Genomic DNA, 17,394 nt, shown 5'->3' on the forward strand with positions numbered 1-17,394 from the left:
TATACAGCAATGTCAAATCCAGATTTGCTCTACTGAGGCTGGCTGATGTCTATCACAGGACAAGGATGCATGTAAATACTTCTTGCAATGCAAGGAATTTACCATCAGACTTGCTATCATCAGACTGTGGCAAAAGTAGAATTCAGAGACAAGGTATCTATAATCTTACAGGTTTGGATATATTTGGGCAGGATTTAACTTTTCTCAAGCTGTCATTTACCTTTCCTACTTTAAAAACTTATTCCTGTTGCATTCCAGTGTTGCATACATATGTAGGGAGACACAAATGAAATAAAATTACATGTAGTTAAATGCAATCATAAAAAGTAACTCCCCAGAAACTGTTTTGAATTTACACACTGGTGAATAGTCCACTGTGAGCCCAAGAGATTATTCTGGTTCCTCTACTTTGACCTAGAGAAAAGAAGAGGGACTCTTGTCTTTCTCAACAGACTCTTTATGCATTTTTCATTTTAATATATAATAGATTTCAACGAATATAAACAGCATAAGGAAAAGCACCCTACACAGTCCTTTTTGTGTGTTACAGTCAGATGCACTTTAGCTTAGTGTTTCCCCCTGATGTTATCCTGGCCAGCTGAACAGTAGGATGGGCAGAGAAGATGTCAGATCCAGATCTTTTACTTCCCAGGTAACCACTGAACTTCCTAGAGAAAAAAAATATTTTTCTCCCATTAAACATCTGCCTCCGATAGGGAATTAGTTTGACATAAGCTGGTGAGTAAATACTTAACAAGAAAACAGTGAGTACAGGTACTTACCTAGTAAGTTTACCAACCTATTTTTGTTCTCCTGGCTCTCTCTCAGTCTACTATTCATGTCATATTTAGAAAACTTAGTTGCCAGAAATACTTCCTTTACTGCAAGTAGAAAGAAAGAGATAATTTTAGAAGATGATTTATATCCCTTGACTCTCCACTTTGCAAATTCAATTCTCTCTGGTCCTATTCCATATGAGAGAATTAAAGATTCAGTGCTGAGATTTCACCATCCTCTCTAACAATCCAGTGCAGATTGCTGTGTTGCATTGCAAATGTGTATGTGAAAAAAGAAATGCAAAAATAGATGACACAATGGAATTTAAGACTACAAAAAGCATCAATGATGATTAAACAAGAGAGTGTGCTTGACAACAATGAATCCTAATGAAGTATTTCTTTCTATGGTGGTAGAAATAGGTCCATGTGAAAGTTACTCATAGGCCATTTAAGAGAGCACACACTTTTTATGCCCTGGACAGCTGAACTAGGGCTGTGCTTTCAAAGCTATTTTTAAGGTCAGCAGTCAGCTTTAACAACCTGTTTTGAGTGCGGGGAATATCCAAGGTAGACCTGGTTTGAGAGAAGTATATTTCATATTTTCAAAGATGGATTTGAGTGTCAGGAGCTTGTGCAGGTGGTCCCAGAGCAGCAGGGCTCTCCCAGCCAGGTGAGCAGCGCACACAGGCTTAGAAGAAGAGGCAAAGACACTGCCAAACACTTTACACTCACCCATGTGCTGCCTAAATGCTTTGGCATTGAGAGCCAGCAATCTTTTCCAATGTTTCAGCAAATGCTTGACAACTTCTAAAATTCAGAAGTGAACCCTGCATCTCCACCTGCCATTTTTTAGGCAAAAAAGAAATATCTACTAGAGGACTCTGACAACCACCGGTGACTCTAAAACAAACACAAATAATGTGGGATTTGCTGTGCAAATGCAGATGTGGTGGCTGGTGTGTCGACTTCACGTCCAAATGCACTCAGATGTGTCAGAGTCCCTGCACACAGGAGACAGGATTGCTCTGTGCTTGGGCCTTAGATTACACCCAGCATTCAGAGATGTTCCATACACAGGGACAAAACATGCAAATGTAATAGAACTGGCAAGAACACAGTCGTAGCAGATCACACAGCAGAAGCTTTCTGAGTATTTCTGGAAACAGGAATTTTTCTTTTCTTCTCCTTTTCCAAGGGAGGAAATGGTACTTCTCAAAATAGAAATTTTCATTGTCATTCGAGATCATAAATTCTTTGACTTTTTTTGACCCCCAATATATCTAACAAAATGAAATGCACCTAAAGACACAACCCTTGTTTGGAGGTTTTCAGCCTGAGAAGCCTAAGAAGCCATATTTTCACAGACTTTGAAGTCACTTCAGGCAAGGAGAGAGAAGACAAGGTTGTATTCAACCTCAGGTATAGTAGCAATGATTGCTACTCTTGCATTGTAGTAATAAGCCTTATTACTTGTCCCAGGACATTTCATGAGATGCAAAAATATTGATGGGACTTTTCCTCCATCCCTGCTGGCACTGGGACGTTGATACCATTTGTACCACACACCTCAGCAGGCTGACAGGCAGTGACTTCCAGATGGACACAACTGGGAGTTTTCTCTCAGCCCCCCTGCCAGAAGCACCCATCATCGCCCCTCCTGGCCCTACAATCTTTCTCACATCTCTTATTTTACAACAGCTGGTAAAGTTCAACTTGCTGTCACATGAAAGGGAGCAAGCACACACGAGCAAGAGCAGCAAACTGAAATGGTGGTCGTGGTGGGGGGGGGAGGTGTTCAGAAAAAAGGGGGGAAAGAAAGGAAATTCATTAAATGAAAATCCAGCTGCTGCAAAATCTCTTAGTACATTAACCCAGCATGGGGTCTGAATCTCTGTTGCAAGACCCTGACTGTGTCCACTGTTGCTTCATTACTATTTTATTGATTTCAGAGGGGAATATAAATCCAGAGCAGCCTGACTGCCTTAGCAAAACACAGGGCTGACAAAGTTAATGTGCTAAAAGAAGGGGTATTTTGGAATCAAAACTGAGGTAAAGTGAGTGTATAATGTACTCTAGTTTGTCTAAAAGGCATCTCCATTTGAAATTATGCTATGTTGTCATTTTCACCTCTTCCAAAGAATCTTAAGAACACAGGACAATATAAAACTTCCTCTAAGCAGAGAAAGCAGTGTCTTGAAGACAAAGTGATCGCATAGTTTCCAGAAAAAAAAAAGGAAAATTTTTTAGCTCTAAAATTACTTAACACAAGGGGAGTTCGTTCTCACTACCAAAATCAAATACCAGTTGAGACCTATCACAGAGGTCCTCCCAATAATAAGCATTATAAATTGATGTCTTGAAGTATTATAAATTGATAAATTGGTATTGTTTTATTAACTAATATTATCAACTGGACCACTAAGAGGGCTCATTGCCAATTTTGGGGGTTGCAGTTAAAAAGAGTGTTTCTGCCAGTTTATTGCCTTTGCACTCCTGGGACTGCTGAGCTCCCACTTCAAACAGGGAGCAGAATTCTTTTGCCACTCACTAAGTGGTGCGTCTGCCTTGAATCACTTAGCTGGGTCCTACATACAGAATAAAATTTAACATCCAGATTGTTACAAGAAAGAGAAAGAGGCTTGGCATTTTGACACCAAACACTGAGAGTTTTGTGATCATATGTATGAGTTTTTCCTGTGGAAAGAAATACAGAACTAGGGGAGTTCTAGTTGCTACTGAACTGGAGGTAAGTACACTATTTTCCATCAGTTGTTAACCTCTTTACCCTCTGCCTTTGCTCCAGATGTTTCCTTTCCTTCCTCAAATTTCTAAAGTGAAGTAGCAGCATGTGAGAAACTGCAACAGGAGAAACTGGAGGAATCCAAAGTACAAAGAGGTTCGTGTTATGTTGGGGCCAATGCTCACATCTCAGTAAATACAAGTACCTAAAATTTTATGTATTTATTTAGAAATTAAGCACAGGCACAGTGCCACGAATATTTGGTTATGGCAGTGCACCTTTTCCATCAGGACTAAAACTGTGGCCATGTAAGGCTTAGGAAAATTCTGTAGCCAGCACACAGGGAATAAGACAGCCCCAGCAGCACCACATTCTGGCTTCTAAGAGGTTTAAGAATGCTTAAAAAAACTTCTGGAACTATTAATTTTTCTTAATTGAGGTCCTGGCAGTTGTATAAATGCACATCCATTTTTTAACCTGGCCAAGATCTTGGTCTCATCTACTTTCTACATTCCACTGTTTAATCACAAAGCTGCATGGAAATACATTTTGGTTTTTCTGGTTTGAATTCCTGTCCTTTATGTATCTTTGTTCTTACTCCAGGAAACAGAAGTTCCTAGTCATATTCCCTGGACTTTTGTTTTAAGATAATTTGATTTTCAGAACATGTAATTTCACCATGTTCCCCTGATTTGTGTCTTTTAAAAATATTTATGCTTCTTTTATTACTTTTGGTGAGAAATATTTTTTATGCTTCTGACCACGACTATTGATTTTTTTTAGGTTCTCTTGATTTGCAGTAATACTTTGAGTACAGAGGAGAGCAAGAGAAAAGAGCCACACTTCTGAATGCTCCCTGAAGAACTCTCTCATTCTCTATCCCCTGTGTAGGAAAACCTACTGAAATCTTGTGAGATTTCTTCCCTACAGATGTATTTGAACACAGGTTTGTATTAATGTGTGTAAAATGATGCTCAAAAAACCCTAAAGTCAGAAGACAAAAAACCCCCAAAAAAACAGACAAGTTTTCCAAAATTGACAAGCTGAATTATCCAGACCCTGACAAGACTTGTGCATCAACAAATTCTTAATAAAAAATGAAAAGAATATATATCAATTCCTTCTTGAATATTTTAATTTTAAGAACCATTAAAGAAAAAACATGCAGAATACATACAAAAACCCATAATTTAATTCTAAAAGTCTGTAAAAATTAAAGAAGCCTAAATATTAAAATAAATGAAAAATGCATAGCAAGCAGTAAAATAATTTAGCAAATACTTTTGTTTCCAAGGAAATCCCACACAAAGTTGAAAATACAAATTAGCATAGCTCTGTAACTATTGTTCTGGTCCTCATTAATGCATCACATGGTATGACAAAATATAGAGAATTTCATTGATTTTAACCAGGAAAATGTACTTATACTACATTTTATTCAGCTATTCCTGTTATCAATGAGTTACTTCCATGTCCACTGGGTGTAAAAATACATGTAGTGATGGTTGGAAAAACTGTAAAAAGAATGAAAACTTTTCAAAATTTAAGAGAAATTTAAAATCTACAAAATCTGCAGAAATATGTCCTCTGATTATGTCTTCCTATTCTTTCTTTAAATCCTACTCATGTTCTTATCCTTCTTCCCCCCTTTCACCCAGGGAAAAAACCCAGAAGCTGGGTTCACTACAGAAGAGACAGCGCTTCTATTCATGAAATAACTAAGTGGTTTTGAAAATGCCATTCTAAAAATCAGGTGGAAAACCTTAGATTCATTAATATATAAATATGCCTGAGTAAAGAAAAAGTCACTGGAAACCCAAAGGAATTTGGATATTGAATTTTATTCTTAAGAACTCAAATTATCAGACTGGCTAAGTGGGGAAGTGGAAACATGTTTTTAAATTTGCCTGTTTTTCTGAAATATGTATTTCACTTGTTTAAACCATACAGAGTGCTGCTCATTAAGTTCTGATCTTTTTCCTATATGTAAAAACATCAGCATTTATTGTTGCAGTGTTTAACTGCAACTGTAAAACCTTGGTGATACCTCTGGTCAGGGTCAGTTGCAAGGATAAAAATTCTGTTTCCAAAGGCTGTATGCACCCAACAAGATCTGTTTCCTGGCTAATTACATGAAAAACTGCACACAATGGCGCTCTCCTGTGTAACTCACACAACATTGCAATCCATCATCATGGACATTGTCTCTGTGTTTGACATTTTCCATCATGAACTGTGGTATCTGAGACCCAAAAGAAGCAGTGATTGAATGTGGCATTAAAACAAACAGAACGGAGACCCTCCTGATTTTCCATCAAACTGTGAGTGCAGAGCAGGCTACAATCAAATGCTAAAAAAGTCAGTGCAATGAAATACATATGATCCCAAGGAGAAGGATATTCCACAATTTTTTATAAGTTTTCTCCTTCTTTTCCACAGGGAATCATCTGAGCAACTCAAGCCCTCGAGTGAGGTCTATAAACCACTGGTGTTTAGTGACCATCTGCACCAGTAGTTCCATTATCTGTGGCTGGAGATTGATTTTCCTTTTCCTTGCATGTTCACTTACCCTAATGCCCCAGAGTGTGCAATGGAGCCAGCAGAATATAATGCAAAAACAGCTTTTAAGGTATCAAAAGTGAAAGCATCAGGCATATCATTATATGCTGAATCTTTTGTAGTAGCTTTTGGTCTAATCCTACTGTAACAGGAATCCACTGATGGTGGCTAGGCCCCTCCTTTATGAAGCTTAAGTGCAGAGCTCAGAAGAGCTCTGCTTTCCTCAGAGGAAGGTGAAAAATCTGCTTTATGTGGCTCCTTTATGAAAAAGGTCCAGTTTTATGTGCATCAATTTCATATCAATTTCAATTCATACTCCTTTAACACAGGAGGCAACATTCAGATTTGGAAGCTGGGAACCAGCAAAAGGTTGTCTAAGAGTTCCAGACCTCAACAACTCAGTGGTGTGAACAGTACATTCAAAGTTAGTCCAAGTAGTATTGCCATTCCTAAGTCATTGTCAGTGATTATTGTAATTACTCTTAGGAAATGTTTCTTTTCTCACTCAGTGACATGCCAAAGGGCCCCACAAATACCAGGGAAAATGAACTCATTAATTGACCATATAGGAGGAGAACTGAAACTGGTGTGGCACGCAGACCAGGTTCTAGAAAGGGCTTGGCATGCAGCAGCTGCCATTTTTCCCAGCAGACTGGTCTTAGCAGGACACAACAGATGCAAGATTTTTATGAATCTGGTCCTCTATTTAGCTATCTAAAATGTGATCCAGAGCCTAGAAATATGTCTCTCTGTATCTAGTCAGTTTAACTATTTAGACATTTCCTCTCTTTTCACACCCAAAAAAGCCCCACAAAATAAAATCATCTGAAGAGAGGAAAAGTGTGGCCTTTCAAAATGTTACACAATGTTCCCTTTGAGAGACCCATGAGAATACAAATCTTCTTCCTGTTTGTGCCTAGAAAGTACCTCCTACAAACCTGAGACTCCCAAATTGCTTCTCAGCTCTTCTGAGACTATAAAGACACCTGAGTACCAGTAAAGATTATGCATGGAAGAACACACAAGAAAATAGTATCAATTATTATGCCATTGATCATACTGTGTATTGAAAGTACACCCTTCATCTGTGCTCTCCTGCTCTGTGAGAATCACACCTTGAAAATATACATTATTACTAACTTTGTACAGTAGATGTATGTTAATATTTCCATTTAATGATGGAAATTATATGTGTTGCTTGAAATACAATAAAAATGTGGCTTTAGTATTGTTCAAAATTTAAGGTATAAATAAGAGTTACAAATACTAATATATTCATAATTAGCTTTTCCTCCAGTTTTCTCTTCACAGCATGACCTAGTGATGCTCACAGAGAACAGGGAACCCAAGTTTAATTAATTCCCTCTTCTCTAAGGTTTATAACGTGGTTTTTTTGCATCACCTTCTTGCTCATTGCTGTCTGGACCTTAAATTTATATCATTTAACAGAAACGGAGTGATTGTGGTATAGAAAACACCCAAAAAGTTAGTGAGAACCTGTATTTCCAGTCCAGTAATGGCTAAAGCCTCCTAAATCAGGAACAAAGGTCTAAATCAAATCCAAACTGACCACTACTGCCTCTGCCAACAGTGTATTTTCTCAATGTTCTTACTACATGTTAAAAACAAAAAGGAAGTGCACTTATATTGAAATGCTACATTTCTTTCTTTGATAAAGGGGAAATACTTTGGTTTCAGCATATATAAATTGTCTGTGGACCTCATTGCCACATGTCAACATTGGATGTATAAAAGGTTTTTAACAGAGTGTAAAGTTCTGAATGGCGACTAGGAACCTCACAGATGCATCAGACAAGATATGTAATATATATATATGGATATATATCTATATATATACATATATACATGTGCACATATATATATAAGGGACATAAACAGCATGCTACTGCTTGCTACTAACTAATAAGAATGAGAGGGGAAAAAAATCTTTCACTTTGGGAGGGTTGTGGCATAATCGACCATTGATTTTCTTGTACCTTTGTCTGAAGCATTGGCCACTGTCAGAGAACAGATGCTGGGCTAAGCTTGATCATTTAGTTTGATCATTATTTTGACAATAAAATATAGCAAGTAGAGTAAAACAGATTCTTTTTTTAAATAGATACTTCTACAGCAAAGAAAAATAGTAGCTACATGATACTTAAGTCAACCAAACAAAATTCCAAATTCCAATTGTGAAATTAAATACTTTGATTTTGTTATGAATTTTTTATGACAAACAAGGGACAGAAATAATTTTTGCTTATTAAAATAATAATTTCTTTCCTGGTTTAGAAATATAAGAAAATCAAATATTTAGCTTTCAAAGGTTTTTTAACCATCTGACTTGGAGCGGATATTTAAAATCAGATCCCAAACATCCTGTGTGAGGGCGTTAAGTACAATCTCAATTTCTTGCATTAGAGCTCTTTTCCTTCCATAAATATTTAAACACTAACATACAATTGAGAAATACTTATGATAAATTTCAGTAATAAAATGTTAAATCCTCCTTTAGCTAAATAATAAAGGATCACTTATTTTTATAAAAATATTTAGTGCCCATTATCTAGTGATTATCATTGACTTCAATAATTATAATCAAATTGCAAGTTTCTCCTATTTTTCCCCTTTTCATGTTTGCTGAAATTTGTACTATTTTACAACACATTTCTTGCAAAAACAAAAGCAAAAACAAACAAAAAAAAATCTCTTCAAGAAGCAGCTAGCAGATTGTATTGTCTCACATGCTATATAGAAATCATGTGCAGAATTCAGGCTATAAAGGAATCTTTTCTTTCTTGTGTTCAAATCCTGATTTCATACACTCATCAATTTTAAGAATGTGGAGGCTATTGAAAGCGGGTAAGTTTAGGTTAGAATTAGGAGGAAAATCTTTGCCACAAGGGTGGTGAGGCACTGGAACAGGATTCTCAGAGACGTTGTGGATGTGGATGTCCCTCCCCTGGAAGCATTCAAGCCCATGCTGGATGAGCCACTTGGTCTACTGGAAGGTGTCCCTACCCGTGATGTGGGGGTTGGAACAAGATGATCCCTTATGTTCCCTTCCAACCTGGGCCATTCTATGTATCTAGTCAAATAATATTTTCTACTTAATACTGTAGAGACCAATAACATGTACCTGAATATCGCACAACTTTTGGCAAGGTGTGTAGCCTTTATTTGATAAGGCCAGGAAATATAGAATCTACTAGGAGTCCGTTCCAATGGCTAACCACTCTGTGTTAGAAATGTGCCTTCTTTCTCATATGAAAAGTATTAACACATGTAGAAGAGCTGAGATAGCCTATTACTATGGCAAAATCCAAAACTCATGTAGTTAGAAGATGGGAATTTTAGGTGTAAAAAAATGAAATCTGAATTCTGTCCTCCTTAAGTGTTGAACACGTAAGAGTAAGCGGTGTAGAAAAAATTATTTTTCCCCTCTGAAACAGTATTTTAAACTAGAAATTGATTAATGAATTAATACAAACAAATGGCTCTTGTGGCTAATGAGGTCTTGGGAATGCAAGTAGCATGGCCTGACTCATACTTATCCATTGTCTGCATTTTCTGCACTATAGACATTGGTGATAAGCAGGTATGAACTTACCTGTGCTCAGCCATACATGTGCTTCATAGGCATTCTTTAGCATGGGGAAAGTGTCACACGTGTTTCACATTGATCCTTCCCAAAAATACCAGGCTCTGAGAAAGAGATGATTCTTACCCTAATTAGCTCACCAGAAGGATGAAAAAAAAAAAAAAAATGGAATAAAAACCAGAAAAAAGTGGATGGGGAAAGGATTCCCCAGAATTTACAGCAAGACTGTTAATACAACTGCTTGACTGCTTGGCTCCTGTTGTCATTTACACCTAGCGATAAGAAGGAACATTGAGGACAGCAAGGCTTTCTGTGTTTGCTCTCAGGTCTCTGCCCCTTGCCAGACTGCAGCAAAGTTGCCATAATGTGTCAGGTGTGTGGTTGATTTCATACACTGCTGCCCGCAGACAACCACATCAAAATAAATATGCATGCTATGGAGAATAGTGCTTTGCCCTTTGTGAATTCCACCAATGCTGCTTTGCTGGTTTTGCAACCCTGTGGCTGCGTATTTTTTTGCAGATTGAGAGGGAAGTTCTCCTGAGCCTCTCACAGCTTCCCCTTACATCAAACTGACCACGAACAGCTTGGCTCAACCATCCCCTCAGATCCTGGAGATCCTGTATAACTTGGCAAGCTGCCCCTCATGCCAGCAGATCACAGTGTTCCTGCATTTCACAGCACCCCCACTCTTTGGTGTGAATATCTTTGCTGAACTAGCTATGATTTATAAAGTGGTGTGCAAGCTACTGACTATTTATATATACATGGACTAAAATTGATCCAGAACAATTTCCTATGTGTCTTTATGACTTTAGCCTCCGAACTGGAAGCAAACATGAATGAAATTCAGTGGCTGTTGCCCAGGGAAGGATCATTCTGCGCTGATGACAAATGTGTGGCAACAGCTAGGGGAGTCAGAGAATGGGACGTGCCCAGGCTGGCAAAGTGTCCCTCACTACAATTTAGAGAGCAACTACAAATTCAATATAACATGTGAATATTAACTAAAATATTAAGTACCTATATATTAACTACCTAAAACAGAGTCCATGAAACAAGGGTTCTCCAGCTACAGACATCTTAAGGAAAGAGTGAACATTTGACTGTTATGCAGAATGCCTGTAAGCCTAAAGAGAAAGGCCCCTTTTTCTTGTAAGACCATGTGTTTCTGCATGCTCTTCTGAGGAACACACAGCTGTTTGGCTATGTTGCCATTTTGCCTGATGAGTATTCAACTGCCTGGCAGAGTTTGTGGGCTGAGGCCAAACTTTGCTGCTTATACTGGTGTTTACTGTATTCTTTCTAAAGTCATTTTATGAACGATTTTACTGTGTATGCAATAATACTCTGCTTTGCTTGAAAGATTCCAGGAGCTTTATTTTGCCTCCCCATTCTCCTAATGTGAGGAATGCTGGTAGTAAAGGTCACACAGCCTTTCCCCTTTAATCTTTGGATGAATAAAATGTAGGAAGAAACAGGAGAGGTAAGGAAACAAGAAGACAGAAAAGAAAAATTGCAAAGGAGAAAGAAAAAAAGAAAATTAAATTATAAATAAAGAAACATGGAAATGAAATAAAAAAGGCAAAAGAAAATACATGGCAACAAAGTTTAAATACAGTTGCTTACCTGTTTAAATTCTAAAATTACTCCACAGCCTCATAATAGGATTAATAGGTTTCAAAGGACTAATAATCACTAGTATGACTGAATGCCTTTAAACTGTCTCTGCTTAGTCAACCTAGGAGGACTTTCTGCTCCCCTGATCGCCATACACACGATCTTTTTCTTTGTGAGGTCTAACCTTTCATGGGTCATTTTTCTTCATGCCTTTCTCTTTGCTTTCCTTCTCTGAACTCGAAGGTTTCTCTTTTCCTCCATGCTCTGAAGTCTCTTTCCCTCACTTTCTGCTCCAATTCCCTTCTCTCTGCTACAGAGACACAAACGTGCTGCCTGAGCACTTCACATGGGTACCCCTGAACTTCCCTATGGAAATGGCACTAAACTCCATCACAAAGACTAAATTCTGCTAGTGTCATAATCAAATATTGCAATTTTCTCCACTGTAGTCCAGCTTTCCTCACTGATGCCTTCCATGTCATTGATAGTCGTTTGCCTTTGGCACAAATTTTAATTAGTTGGATGAAGCAGAGAAGGTCTACTATTACTCAAACCCTGCTGCCTCACAATCAAATATGAGGTCTCATTAAATTCCTCTTATATCACTGGGTTTGGTAGCTTCCTTATCTCTAGTAACCAGGCATTTCTCACAGTTGGTGTTATGTTCACTTGCAACCATTGGTAAGAAATGCTGAAGTCAAATTGCATATTTCACATGTGAAAAATCACATACTGACTTCAGTTCTGTCTGTATTCTTAATCAAGCTTTGCTGATTGCACATAACTTCTCTTTTCTGGCATTCATTCATTTTCTGAAAGGCTGAGCAACTATCTAAATCCTTAAAGACCAACCTGGATGGGTAGGAAAATTACAGGTACATGGGCCAACCACTTCTGAACTAGGATTCAAAAGTGTGCCCATCCTAACAGGAGAAGAAGCAGATGTACCCCCCATTCACTTCACTGAATTGAGTGTCTGAACCTTTTGCTTTTCCTTTCCCAACTCAGCAAACTTTCAAAACCATTTTAACTTAGTAGGTGTGGCACTTGCTTTTCCTAATAACAAGCATTCAGATGGAGATAAAAGCTTCAAGTGCTTTTATTCTTCTATTTTGTTGCAATTTGTTTGTTTAATCCTGCATGTTTTTTTGCAGTCTATGGACTAATGCACCATTCTCCTTTAGCCGGTCTTAAGATTCCTTAAAAACAAATATATCAGGTTCATTGAGAATCCCCAGGAACTAGGTAAGCAAGTAGATGGTAGGTTCACAAAGTGACAATTCACACAATTCTGCTTAATGTGAAATCAAACTCAGGACACTGAAGGTAACAGTTTACAGGGGCTCAAAACTGAGCTACACAGCTCCTCACATGAGGAATGAACTGTAACACCCCTACATCCAGCTCAGGAAGTCTGTCAGCCTTAGGTTGTGGGGGCCTGGAGCATATGCAAATGAGAAATTATTCTGCCCTGCCTGGTCTTTATATTCCTCCTCCTGTGGCGGGTAGACCACTGAGCTGAATGAACTTTGGACTTCAACCATTACAAACCCATTTATATTCTGAAGCTTTGTACTGTCCTGGACTCCTCCACGCAGTGGGAATTCTCACTTTTCTTTCAACTTCTTCCTAGATACTTTGCATTGACCAGTGTGTTCAGGGATGTTGGAAAGATTTTGAATTCATTTCCTAGCATTGCTTCTACCTATAGACCTATGTATAGAACTTGAATGGACTTCCCAAGGATATTTGTTAATAAGCAAGTTGTTTCATTGACTAAAATGCCATGAGACTTTCCTATTTACCTAGTAAATTAGTAAATGTCTGAGCAATTAAAAAAGTTGAGATAGCCATCTCTGAGAATAATTCTGATGTACATTAGGGATCCTTTTTGCTTAATTTCTAATATTAGATCTAAAATACAAATATCACCCCCCTTAACTGATGGCCTGACAGTATCAGTTTCCTCCATGTGTACTTGCTTTCCTTAATGCTGCATAAGAGTAGTACTTTCCCTTCCCTTTTTACAAGAACTGAAAAATTTCTGAGGAAACTTAAACTAAATTTCTGAGCTACTTGATATTTCTTTTTTTAACTGAGCAAGTGTCTTGGGTTGCAATGCAAGATGTAATCAAAAAGCAGACAGCAAGCTAAGAACTTATTCAGGAGCCTTAGCAAAATATAATAATAAAAAATCCCATTTTTACTCTTAAGGACAGAGGTTTTTATGCCTTTCCTTAGTTCATTTCCATGCCAAATACAGACCAAATCTATATAAATGCACAAACATCATTACAAAATCAAGGGGGTTAACACACACAGAAATGATAAATCCTACTCTAGAAGCAGTCAAATGACTCAAAGATCACTGATAAAAAGAAGACATTAAAGGCAGCACATCCTTGCTATACACCAACAAGATTTTCCCTGCTGGGTGACCTACCTCAACTAACTGTCAAAAAGAATCAGCCTCAAGGGAATGTTTTGCTTATAGATTTATAAATGTTGACAATAATCCTAAATGGATGTTAGGGGAATTGACAAATCTCAGCATTTTTCTTGATGTATGTGTGTCTGGGGGAACTTTGGAGGGCCTAGCATTCATTAAAAAGAAGCAAGCCATTGACAGCTGACAGGGAAAGACAGGTAGCATAGCTAGAAAAGTAGAAGCTATTTGTTGACATAAAATTCTGAAGCATAACCTATTAATCTAGTATTTTCTTCCACTGTTGTTTCTAGGCTTGCTCAAAGTGTACAGACCATAGACCCCAGTGTGCTTAGTGAAAAAATAAATCTGCTTACTCTATAAATGGCTTCATTGTCAAAGTTTGAATGCTCAGGAAAATAATGTGAGCCAGATTAAAGCTGGAATTAGTGCCTTAGTAAGAATCTGGGGCACAGCTGAAGGATGTATTTTTGTTTTTTCTGTGTATGCATACATGGGTGTTTTTTTCCCTTGGAGGTTGCAGCATATGTTAAAACAGCATCCTCTGAAAGAAAAGAGTTCTGAGGTTCGCTCTGTCTTCTTATCCTGACAGAAGTGAAAGAAAGGCAAAGACAGCAAATGAGGGAACTCTGAAGTTTTATTCTAACATGTTTGATTGTGAGCTAAATTGCTGATGGGACCACTGACAGGGAAACTTGCAGAATTTATCCAGGAGTCTGAAGAAGAGCTTTGATTAATTTTCCTTGATAGTGTATCAATTACAACTAGCTTTTCTACCTAGCAGCCTTCCACTTAAATCTGATTTGACAGCAAGTGAAAACTAGAAAAATATGGCAACCTGAGATATTTTTAAGGATTTCTTTTGATAGTGAAATAAACAAAAATACTGAAAAAAAGAATAGTGGTTACTTCTATCCTGAAATAACACTTTCTAATGATTTTAAAAAATATCTTCAGAGATTGATTGCTAGCACTCCATAATCCAGATTACTGTGAGAGTATTTGCAAGTGTGTGTTTGAAAAGAGTGATATACTCACACGGTTATTTCCCTAGGATGGAAATGTCAGCACATGTCTTGTCTCCTATTTCCTTAAGCCAGAGGGCACTTAAAAGCAAATTTTGCAGTATTTCATTGAATTCAGCTTTAAACAAAGGTAGCAACAGGTCCTGCAGCACCCCTGGGGCCCACAAGAACACATTTATTTCCTGTCTTCCACATTACCCCTTGTCTCATGGAAAGTGATTAAGTAGCAGTAGAAGTCATAGCAGTAGTATAGACCGTGTCTCATTATAGGAAGCAGCACGGATAGAGACTGAGCATACTTCTAATCTTAGAAGGCAAAATAACAGACAACAACATAGTTATTTAGAGAGGAAGGAAATTGAGAAAAACAAATGTGTTGATTCTGGCCCACATCATAGAAAGTCTATGCAAATCTGGGAAATAATTCAGATCTCTGAATCTGTTCTTTGAGACTTACTCCTTGTGCTGTTCCATTCTCTTTTGTTGTTTCACTCCACCCTACATTGTATTTCTGACAAATATTAATAGTGTTTCAGTGTCCACTTCTCTTCACCAGAGTTAATACTCTATCCAGGCTGACCAGAGGTCTTGGAGCTGATGTTCAGTGAGACATTCACAGTTAATGTGCAGCAGAAAGAAACTACATATTGTGTTTCTTTTTTTTTCCTTTTTTTTTCTTCCTGAGAGTTTCTTCTCTATCACAATAATTTCTATCATTTTTATGTTTTTATCTGCTAACTATGTGTCAATAACTAAAAACAGTATTTGAGCAAAAGCCCTACCAAATCTTGGTCTTTTTCTGGTGAGGCAATGACGAGTTTTTGAATGGAGCCCCAGATGTCTTTTTAGGATGCACTGTAAACTTAAGTTTAATTTCCTGTCTTCTACCAGCCTTAGTTCATCAATATTGCCCTTGCTTTCACAGACTTCTCTATATCATGGAATATTTGTATTTTGGATTGTTTTCCCCAGGAAGTAATAGCTTCCATTTTACAGGCTGACACTCAACATAGTGCAACACATACTTATAACTTTAAACTGTTTTCTGTGTTACTTTTCTGCTTTCAGCAATGATTTTTTTTTCTTTCATCATGAGTGTACGTATGGAGACTTATTTCAAAGAAACGGTCATATGAGTAAAATCCCAAATTTTAGGGATGTAGGTGGGTGAAGTGCTTTACTTCTGTCACCACTGACCCATCCATCCCTATATCTTGTTGTCAGAGTTCAAAGGCACCAAGGTAGAACCTGGCTCAGCTGCCCATTCAGTTAAATGGAACCTAATGAAACTCCTGACCTTAGGAGGCAAATGAAGCTTTAAAAAAAATAATAATAATTAAAAAAAGTAGGTAGTGGAAAGGTTTAGTGAGTGTGTGTGTGTATATCAGAGAAAAAATTGTAATGTGGTTTTGTGCTTCATCTATTGTGTTAAATTAATAAGCTCTCACTGTCTTGTATATTTTTGCTACTGCATCTGACACACTCCGTTCATGAGAACTTTGTCTCTTCTACAAGATAATACCCACCTCACCCTTCAAAATTAGGTGTCTGATTTAAGATACTCAGTACTTGTAGAGGACAAGAAATAACCTCATTTGAAAACAGGTGAACAACCTGAGGTATATGCTGGCCCTCACTGATTGCTGCAGGCTTGAACATTTCCCTTCTCCAAAAGAAGCCTAACTTAAATCAGGTACAACAGTGTGAGATGTCTCCCACCAAACTGAATGTTTGCTCCTGTTCTTAAGCAGAACATTTTCTCATTTCAACAAACTCTTTTATCTTTGATGCTGTCCTAATTTGCCTCTGATAGGTAACAGTCACAGGGCTTCAGCCCCTGAAGCCCAATGTGAAAAACTTCCTTGCTCTCACAAAATTAATTTCAGATGTTGTGTAGCTAAATGACATAAGAAATCATCTTCATTATGGGTGTAATTCATTTTGAGTGGGCTAACACAAGGATCTGTGAGTCCTTTCAAGGCTCACATGGGCCAATAGGGCAGGACTTTACCTGGAGTGGAGAGATGCCTGAATAGCTGTACCAGAACCAGGCAGCATCTGTGTATGAAGCAGTGAAACTGCAGCAGGCCCCAAGCCCCAGGTATTTTAGATCTTAGAGGAAGCCCTTTGCCTCTGCTTTCACTGCCCGGAAAGCATGGACACTTAAGCATTGGAGTCCCATATTCCAAATTGAAAAAAGATAATCAATGACAAACTTTTTTTGTAGCTTTTTTGAGGAGAGAACACATTACAATCATTTGCAGCTCTATGATCTAGCTTTTAATTCCTACCTCTCATTTCCTACTCATGACGTCTTGCCAACTGTTTCTGCTCCAGGACGTATTTTCTCCTCCCTCTCCCACTCCATCTGAAGTCTCTACAAGTGCCAGGAAATGGGCAGGCACTGCCTCCCCCCATGCCCTGCCCCTCGGGGCAAGGCACCCCGGGCCAAGGGTGAGGAATGAATCCCAGGAGATTTCCTGGTGATTACCAAAGGTGAGTGATGGGAACGAGGGAACACCAGAAACGATCGCAGGAAGCAGATATCATTATCTTTGCTAGTTTCTCACAACAACAACAGTTACCTGGGGCACACCAGACATTTTATTTCACGTAGCAGC

At 38.1% G+C, this 17,394-nt stretch overlaps 1 long non-coding RNA gene across 1 annotated transcript; it reads right to left on the reverse strand.

Moving 5' to 3' along the window:
• Nucleotides 1-513: 513 nt before the first annotated feature.
• On the reverse strand, nt 514-17,134 carry LOC136287858 (uncharacterized). Its single transcript, XR_010720392.1, has 3 exons — nt 17,065-17,134; nt 783-881; nt 514-668 (listed from the first exon to the last, which is right to left on the reverse strand). It is a non-coding gene; the product is annotated as an uncharacterized lncRNA (long non-coding RNA).
• Between the last annotated feature and the right edge of the window lie 260 nt (nt 17,135-17,394).

This window comes from Chamaea fasciata, unplaced genomic scaffold (assembly GCF_029207755.1).
Source record: "Chamaea fasciata isolate MVZ Bird 193981 ecotype frontalis unplaced genomic scaffold, bChaFas1.0.hap1 SCAF_3, whole genome shotgun sequence".
Taxonomy (NCBI): domain Eukaryota; kingdom Metazoa; phylum Chordata; class Aves; order Passeriformes; family Sylviidae; genus Chamaea; species Chamaea fasciata.